The sequence below is a fragment of the Anastrepha obliqua genome, chromosome 1, assembly GCF_027943255.1.
Source record: "Anastrepha obliqua isolate idAnaObli1 chromosome 1, idAnaObli1_1.0, whole genome shotgun sequence".
NCBI classification, from domain to species: domain Eukaryota; kingdom Metazoa; phylum Arthropoda; class Insecta; order Diptera; family Tephritidae; genus Anastrepha; species Anastrepha obliqua.
Window position 1 is genome coordinate 109,863,223 of NC_072892.1, and position 10,151 is coordinate 109,873,373.

General features: G+C 34.6%; 1 pseudogene; it reads left to right on the forward strand.

Annotated features, from left to right (window-relative positions):
- The window catches only part of LOC129236467 (tigger transposable element-derived protein 4-like), a 47,312-nt pseudogene extending 38,366 nt beyond the window's left edge, over positions 1–8,946 (forward strand).
- Positions 8,947–10,151: the final 1,205 nt, after the last annotated feature.

Genomic DNA, 10,151 nt, shown 5'->3' on the forward strand with positions numbered 1-10,151 from the left:
TTTCGAAAGACCTCTAAAAATAAGTGTTACGAATTGGTGTATGGCTTCATCATCATTACAAGGAAATTTTCATTGAGTGATGTTTGCTGGTTTGGGTGTTGAATGCCAGCAGGTGTTTGCAATTCGCAATTCTTCTCCCTTTCCCATTATTATCTGCTGATTAGTTAATAATTAATGAATATTTTCTGGTACACAATTTTCGTGGTTACAAACAAATTTAAAAATAAAATCGCCAGTATTTATTTGCTTAGTACGTATTTTTTTCTTTTTTAAGTATGTATGTATGTATGTATGTATGCGCGTATATCCAAGAAAAAATGTTACCTTGGTGTTTGCAGAGTTGCTAGCTGCAACAAAACAGAAAAAAACTCAATATACAGGTATTAGAGAAGCAAAATTTTTCGATTTTCGATCGATCGGGATTTTCGGGATCCCGTTATTACAATCCCGTAATACAGCGATTCGCATATTCATTCTTTGGAACACTTTATTTCGAAAAAATTGCATGAATAAACCTTTGGATCTGGAACAATTTAAGCGGAATAAAATAAAAAATTAGGTAAGTCAAACTTTACAACAACAAAGACATACATACACTGCTTTTTATAAACAAACACAAAAAAGGGATACTTTTTTCGCTAGAAAAGGGGATTTTTCTGTCTCCAAGTCATATGCTTCGTTGGCAATTAAAAATCCCGAAAATCCTGGGATTATTTATAAAAAAATACCGGAGACTTCGGGACTTCAAAGAGACATGCCTCATTGGTATGCACTGTTAATTAAGTTCCGAGTTAGTCAAAATCGTGCAATTCGCAACACGAAGATTTCTCTAAAGCTTTTGATCGGGTTACCCATATAGTATGCAAAAAATTAGCCTGCTTTGGATTCCACTCAGCCTTCTTTAAGGGTCGCGGTGGTCTTGAGCTCGAAAATTTAGAATATTTTTAGGATTTGTTTTTTACAATAAGAAAATGAAAAACGGCATTTAAATTTTTTTTTTTTTTTTTTTTTTAATTTTAATATTTTAAAAATGGCGTTGAAGCTGACCCTCCCGAAAAAGTGGACCTGGACGGCGTTGTCCATCTTTGCTCACCTATTTATCTGAAATACAAAACGTAAAACAATTATTTATCAGCATGACTATCGGCCTTTCCCGCTCCTAAAATAACAAAAATAAAAGTTTGACAAAATGCCGCGGTTTTAAATTTGACACTCTAACAATCGGTGTTTTTTATTCAGTTACAAAAAAAAAAAAAAAAAAAAAAAAAAAAAAAAAAAAAAAAAATAATAATAATAATTGTAATAATAGTAAGAAGCTAATACTGGCGAGATAGCCATTCATGTTGTGAACCAGGAATGATAGAAAGAAGATTGCGCCCATCAGAAATGCGAAAATTTTGAAGTTTCGTCTTTGTTTCTTTTTTTTTTTTTTTTTTTTTTTTTTTTTTTTTTTTTTTTTTAAATTACAGCTACCGAAACTTCAACTTAAAAAAACTGTTTTATTATACAAAAGAAGGTTAAAAAAGGCCATTCTGAGAAGATTTTAGTGCTAATGCAAATTAGTTGGTTCTTATAAAATTTGATATTTTGAAAGTGTGAATTTATTTTTTGCTCCTTTTAAGGTTATGCAAGAATATTAAATGTCCCTCTCCAAACTCTTCTTAAACTTGAAAACTTTTTACACATTTTAAAAGGTGTTTGAATTTACTGAATGCGGATTAAAACCATAGAGGCGTAATCGTTTCTTCCGGCCATCAATCCTTAGTGGGACATAGGGCATCAAGAGGTGGATCCATTGTAAAAATAAGCAACAAAATACCAGAAAATACTAAAGAAACCATACCGACAGTTTTACAAAAAGAGTACCTTATCTCGTTACATAACCTCAAATATAGCAAATAAGTCGTTCCATAAACAAAAGAGTCTCTCTTAAAAAAAAATTCCTTTAAATTAAATTCTACATAAGCATAACACATTTATTTAAAAAAACCTAAATTTTAAAGACAATTTGTCACGCATACAAAGTTCTATAATTGATTCAATAAAATTTGTTGTGTTATTTTCTTTGAATGGGCATTTTAGTGCGTTTTTATATCCAAAGCTAGGCAACACTGCAGTAGCGAGAGAGAGATTTGACTGCCGAAAGCAGAAGAACACCAACAACACCTGCAATCGCGGGCAATGCCACCAGATGTTAAAAAAGTAAAGCTAAATAAAACTGAGTGAATTATTTAAATAATTATTAAAAAATGTATATTTTACAAAATTATAAACATGACATATTAATTAGAACAGCTAGAAAAATGTCATGATGAAAGAACTAAAACTCCGAGACTAAATAACAAAACAAAAAGCTAAAGCAAGTTACGAAAATGGTAATCTGGCCATACTGGAGCTAAAATCGCGTAACTCGTAGTCAAATTCGCTGAGAGCAAAGTAACGGGACCACGATAGGCGCAATCTCATTATTCTTCCCATCATGGTTGTGAACAACATATTAAAATTTCAGACGATTCGGTTGAATAGGTGTTTTTTTTTGTTTTGTTTTGACAACACCAGGCCGAAAAAAGTAGTTTTTGAGATAACTGAGCTTAAAGTTTTGCGAGTGGCTGCGTGACACATCTGACTCTACGTGCTGAAACAGCTGTAGAATCGAAAATACTCTGACTATCCTTCCGGAAATTTGACAGTACATTCTTAAAAGCCTATGCTTTTGAAATATCAAAAAGATATTGATTTTTTTGAAAATTCTAGACCAACGGAAGACCGTAAGTTGGATCTCATCTTAGTTGCACAATTGTCATTGCTTGGTTGTCGTCGTCAATGTTAGGTCTCTTCCTTTCGTTGCTGGCTTTGGGTTAGTATTCTGGGCTCGTTTTTTGTTTTTGGTTCTGTTTATCAATGATATTTAGTCTTGCTTCTCGCCATCAAGATTCCTGCTTTATGCAGACGACGTTAAGATTTATCCGACGATCATTAGCTACCTCGATTCTGAACTTATGCAAATTGATTTAGATAATTTCAGTAACTTGTGTTTCAATAATCGTCTACCGCTAAACATAAATAAGTGTTTCCGAATTACCTTTTCTAAACGTGCCACTGTTATTGACACCTTTTATCACATATTATATCTAGCACGCCCCTGACACGTGTAAGTGCAATTAAAGACTTTGGTGTAATATTTGATTCGAAACTTACTTTTGCTAGTCATATAAATTTTATTGTTACCAAATCTTACGCCATGCTTGCTTTTGTTAGGCGTCATATTTCCGATTTCTCCTACCCTTATACGCTAAAGCTTTTGTATACAGCGGGTGTGCATTCCGAACTGGAGTATGCATCCTTCATTAGGTCTCCGTATTATACGTGACATGCTACTAGAACTAAACGAATCCAGAAAGTATTCTTACATTTCGTGTTGCGTAATTTACGCTTTTCGGATCCTATCCCTACATATGAAGCTCGATGCTTATTGATCAACTTAAAATCAATGCAGAACAGGAGAATAATCCTATCTTTATCTTACATTTTTGACTTAATCCGTGATGCTGCTAACTGTCCGGTGCTTCTTTGAGAGAATTTTTTTTAATATTCTGACCAGAACTCTGCGTAGGTCAGAGTTCTTCTATGGTGGTCTGTCAGAATCTCTTTATGCTCAAAATGCTCATATTAGTTGAGCTTAATAAAATCTCTAAATATATTGAGGTAGCTTTTTCATTTTCAGAAGCTCACCTACTGAAATTTTTGAATATTTATTATAATATATTAGCTTAATTGTACTTCATTTTCTACATAATGCCTATTAACCTTAAATTAAGTCCACTTAGCCCATAAGAATCTATTATATTCAGTGGATTAATAAATAAATAAAAACAGACGCATGTCCATGGTGTAATCAAACATTAAAGAAATTCAGGAGCGGTGATCCAAAGCATATTTCCGATTTCTCCTACCCTTATACGCTAAAGCTTTTGTATACAGCGGGTGTGCATTCCGAACTGGAGTATGCATCCTTCATTAGGTCTCCGTATTATACGTGACATGCTACTAGAACTAAACGAATCCAGAAAGTATTCTTACATTTCGTGTTGCGTAATTTACGCTTTTCGGATCCTATCCCTACATATGAAGCTCGATGCTTATTGATCAACTTAAAATCAATGCAGAACAGGAGAATAATCCTATCTTTATCTTACATTTTTGACTTAATCCGTGATGCTGCTAACTGTCCGGTGCTTCTTTGAGAGAATTTTTTTTAATATTCTGACCAGAACTCTGCGTAGGTCAGAGTTCTTCTATGGTGGTCTGTCAGAATCTCTTTATGCTCAAAATGCTCATATTAGTTGAGCTTAATAAAATCTCTAAATATATTGAGGTAGCTTTTTCATTTTCAGAAGCTCACCTACTGAAATTTTTGAATATTTATTATAATATATTAGCTTAATTGTACTTCATTTTCTACATAATGCCTATTAACCTTAAATTAAGTCCACTTAGCCCATAAGAATCTATTATATTCAGTGGATTAATAAATAAATAAAAACAGACGCATGTCCATGGTGTAATCAAACATTAAAGAAATTCAGGAGCGGTGATCCAAAGCACGGCCATGATATCGCCACATATGACGAATATTAGATCTATGCACATGAGACGGAAAAAAAACAGTAATCAACAGAATGGGTGTTTCTAAGTCAAACTTAATCCAACAAAGGTTGCGAAAGTCGCTGAAGAAGCACCTCGCAGCAACTGATCGCCGGTTTCGGAAGTGTTCGGAAAATCTAGCCATGTCGCGACAGTACCACTTAAAACAGTCAATTCATTTGTTAGCCAGAAATTTTCGGAGAATTAAGGAAAATCAACCGCCGAAGACGAATCATCCTTCACCAAGACAATGTCATATCTTACGCATCGGCATACATAAGCGAGTTTCTGACCGCTGAAAAGATTAGATTAATGGCTCATCTGCCTTACAGCACCTAATGATTTCTTCTTCCACCGAAACTCAAAAATGCGAGGTCAACGGTCTTCAACGCCTGAAGAAGCTGTTCAAGTCTTTAGACAGCTCTTTTGGGAGGTATGAAGACTTCCAAGGAGAATATTTTGAAAAAACAACAAAGAAGCCATTTCTTTCTGTTTTACTGTATTTTCATTAATGGGCGCAAAGTATAAAAGGCAACTCCCGTATGATAACTCTTAGCAATTTCTTTTCAATTTCCAAAAAAAATGGCTTTCCCAACAACAATAATCATTGGCAAACCTTTCATTCACTTTTCACTGTGTTGGTGACTTCTGCTTTAACAGAATGTAACTAACAACTAAAAACTCAAATGCCGATTTGCAAACTCTAACTCTTAAAACAATTTGGTCTCTCCTTTTTTCTGCTCATTCTGAATTTTATTGTCAACAAATTAATGCCAATTTAAAGTAAAATTTCAATTGCAATCCGAAAACAAAACAATAAAATCCGAAACAAAAACTAAACAAAAGTCAAATTGTGGAGGAGTCAACATGAAGGAAAGGACCTGGAAAAGCAGGTAAGCAAACTACTTAGGAATATAAATCAAATGAGAGTATAAAAATTTAAAAGCTGTTGATTTGCAACACTACAGGTAATAGTCATTCAGCTGCAGTAGCAAAAATCTGTTGCAACATCAACTGGAAGCATAATAGAACAAGCACAACAACATATAACAAATACCAAAAGGAGGAAAACTCTGGGAGCAAACAAATAAACAAACAAAACCAAGTTGTAACTGAAACAAAAGCCGATTTGAAAATACCTGATAGAGATAAATAAAATGAAATGATGAGCAAGTGGTGAGCAGGAAACGCAATTCAAACCCAACCAAGCCATCTGCTTGGCACGCAGCCATCTAGGCAGCTATACACACAAACAACAGCAACAACAATAGTGGCTAAAATAGTAATGCTATAATATCAAAACAAAAGCTAGGCATCGACGAAAGGACAACAGTTTGCTGCAGGAGAGTGGCACTTGTAGTAGATGTGGGTGTATGCATCTTCAAGTAAAACGACGGCATCATAAGCTTTCAGAGCTTATCGTGCACACTCCAAGCATGTTGCTTGCGCCCTCCTTATATCAATGATGCTTTGGAGGCGTCCAGTAAAGCCATGCGCCACCTCCTAGACACAGAACTGAGTATTGCAAAAGCAAAGCAGCAGAACGAATTGTATCGGATTTTGTGTATGTAAGTAAGTAAATTTCGAATTGTGTGTATTTTGAAAAAACAGGACTTAACTACATATGCATATAATGCAAGTGTAGTAGTGTGTAATATTTTATTTTGCTTAACTTCTACTTACAATTCCAATGGACGCAACAACAAAAATATATTTACATTTAAAACATGCAACAGTGGAAGGAAGTATGGGTGTGTGTGTAGTACTCAGGAGCATCCAATGATGGCATGAAGACAGAACGGCAAAGGACGTACCGGAGAAAGCTAAACAAGGAAGAAGGGATTGAGTGCTTTGCTGGTTCACATGCACGGGTAGCTATTTTGAAGCTCTATCTCTGCAAGGAAAATATGAAGCTGGATTAGCATACACACATTTACATACATAAATATGTAAGCGCTTTAGAGTACTGCCTTCGACGAAAAGGGATTAGGTGTTGCGAGCTGTTAAGTCGCATGTATGCATGCATGCACGCACGAATATTTGCTCATAAATACTAATACAAACTAATATTGCAGTAAAGGTAAGATATTATTTTCAATAGAAAAATTTTAGTTACATAACTTTTCTGTTGTATAATGAGAAACTATTTTAAATGAAAATACAAGCACAATAATATTGGCGTATAGAATTTGTCAACTAAATATTAGCTGCTTTCGATTCATTACTTCTCTACTCGCTAGAGCATACCGCTATTACTAAGCGAAACATTTTCAAGAGAAAGCAGTCGATTTCAGCTTAGCTGTTCAGTCGATTTTCGGCTTAGCTGCTTAGCTCACAGCAACTTGCTTAGGCCAGTGCTTCCAGGTATTATTACTATTATTATTTCTCATGGTTCCATGGAGGAACAAAGGACCACAACAAATTCCCTTCATTCAGACCTGTTCTGCGCCAGTCTCTTAGCTTCATTCCCGGTTAAATTCACGGCGCGCGTTTCCAGATCCTACTCTTATGAAGTCATCAACCAACGAAATTTTCTTCTACAAATCTCAGGGGCACATTGGGGTATGCTGAGTTGTTCTTCACAGATCAGCATTTGAGATTGTGTTTGACCAGAACTTAAAAACCGCTTGGTAGATTTCAAAAAATGTTATACTGCTGTTGAAAAGCATAAAAAAACTCGTGCCTGATCGAAGGATTTTTTTTTTCAAAAATTTCAAATTTTTCTTTAAATTAATATTATTAACTGTCGGTTTTTTTCTCGAAAATCTGAAATATATTTCCTGAGGCCGCCATATTGTTAATTTTCAAAAAAAAGCTTCTATCAGGCACAAGATTATCTACAGTAGGTTCCGTTTATTATGACTCCACTTATATTGACCAACCGCCTATTATGACGTAACTACACTACGAACTTTTGTTTTCATATAAAATTCTTTATAAAAAAAGTCGGTTATAATGACTTCTCTTATAGTGACATGTCGCTTATTATGATCCATTTTTAATAAAGTATGTCCGGTTATAATGACCGACATAGTATTTTACATTGCAAAGTACATATCATGTTTACACCTTCGGTAATGTTCGTTGATTCCCGACGACCTTCGGCACGTGGCTCGTTTTTGTTTTGGATCTCAGTGAGTAATTGAAGGTCTCGCATTATTTTTCGTTTGTCGTTTGTGTTTATTCTGTGAAAAGAATGTCATTTCAACGCCGTAAAGTATTTACGATTGAGGAGAAAGGTGCAATAATATTCAGATTAGAAAACGGAGAATCGAACTCATCCTTCGCAAAGGAATTTGGCGAAGGTCATTCGACAATCTCAATGATTTTTAAAAACAAGAACCGAAATAAGCAATCGTTCAATTGATGTTTTTTTCAATTCAATGTTTTGAAACCGATGAGGCTTCGAAAATCGCGAAAAGAAAATGTTGATGAAGCATTAATTCAGTGGCTTAAAACCTTGAGAAACAAAAGAATACCTATCAGCGAGCCTATGCTACAATAAAAGGCAAACGTTTTTGTCGCGCGTTTTGGTATTCTCGATTTCAATTGTTCTGCAAGCTGGATCAGTCTTGGCTTGGAGATTGGGATCGTGATCTAGTGAAGAAAAAGATGTTATTGCTGGTTGATAATTGCCCGGCACATCCAAATGTTACTGATATAATGTCTATAACACTTGCTTTCCTTCCGCCGAATACAACAAATGGATCAGGGAATACTACGAGCACTCAAAACGAATTTTAGAAAACACCTTGTGCTCAAAATGATTAATAGTCTTGCTGCTAATGACAACAGCCCTTCTACAAAAATAACGAGGCTAGATGCAATTCTGACAGTTAATGATGCCTGAAATAAAACGTCACAAAGTACCATTCCCAACTGTTTCAGACATGCAGGAATTATTGAAAGATACGACGGTTTACCTAATCAAATATCAGAACATGAATTTTATGAAGAAGATGATGTCTCTTCTTTAGCAGCACCAGCAATGTGGAAAGATTATGTTGACATCGATAGGGCTCTCCTCACATCCGAAGGACCCACCGATGACAAAATCGTACAGAACATTAATGGAACAACTTGAAAGTGACGGCGATGAGGAAGTCGAGGAAGAACCATTACCTACCGCAGAAGAGGCATTAAAAGCTGCAGAATTAGTATCCCGATATTTTAACAGCAATATTGAAAACGATATTTTGACCATGGCGATGTCATCTATACATACACAAAAAAATTAGAGACTATTTTTACAATAAAAAGAAAAACCAAAAGCAGACAAAAATTACAGATTATATTCATTAAAAAATACACTTTTTTGTGTATAAACGAGCAATTTAGATTTCATTAGTTACATACTATGTTTTTCTATTAAAATACATACGCAAAAATATTATTTTTTTTTTCACAAAATGCTTTGTGTGACGTCCGCTTATTATGACGTGTTAGTCGATTCCCTTCGATGCCATTATAAACGGATTCCATTGTATTAATAAAACTAATTTCCCTTGCCCGATTGATTTCAGATGGAAATCGAAGGACTTGCGATGATCACGGCAACGGAAAAACGGCCTCCACACAAACAGCGATAACTTTTACAATTAGCAAAAAAAAAAATTGAAAATTATAACCAAACAAAAACCAAAAAGTTTACGTTTTTTATACATCAAACTGAGAATAAAAACTATAAGAAACTAAATACAAAATTAAAAAAAAAATAAAAACCTAAAAAAATTAAAAAAAAAACATACTCATAAGAATTTTTTGAAAAATGCTACATTTTTCGTTGAGCGAAGTTTGGATATTCTATAAATTTAACGCAACGATAGATATAACGAAGTATTTGTGCAATCCTTTCAACTTCGTTGCATCGAGGTTTTACTGTACGTCAATCTGAATTTTTGAAATAAATCCACTTACGATTATAAATATTTATTCTTCTTTGTTCATCTCAAAAACTAAATAGCGACCCTCGTACAGAAAATTTTTGGATTCTTTAAACACAAATACACGTTCGTATATACACATAGAGGAGTTAAAATTTGAAATAATACAAATTAATACAGTTCAAAGCTTGCTTAGCAACCGAGTCGAATGTCAATGTGGAAACGAAAGAGTTTTTCAATTTTCTAAAAACTACGTCTACAACTAGAGAATTGAAATTGAAAAATAACAAAGAAGTTTAGGGAATAACTGCAAATAACAAGCAGACGAAATGAAAACAGCAATAAAGGTAGAAAAAAAACTAGTGCAAAATAAACAGTGCCTGACTACTGAATGAGCCTGGCTGAATGAGCGGGTGTGTGACTGAGAGGAGGAGAGAATGAAGAAGCCACCAGCAATGGCGCATATGTTTGCTTTATTGTTTGTGTGCCTTATGGGCTTCCTGCTTTTAGACTAAATACACTTCACATGCGAACATGCATGAGTATGCTTGCAAATGCAACACTGTGCAACGATGAATACCACTGAACTTGCCACAATTCGACAAAAAGGGGAAAAAAATACAC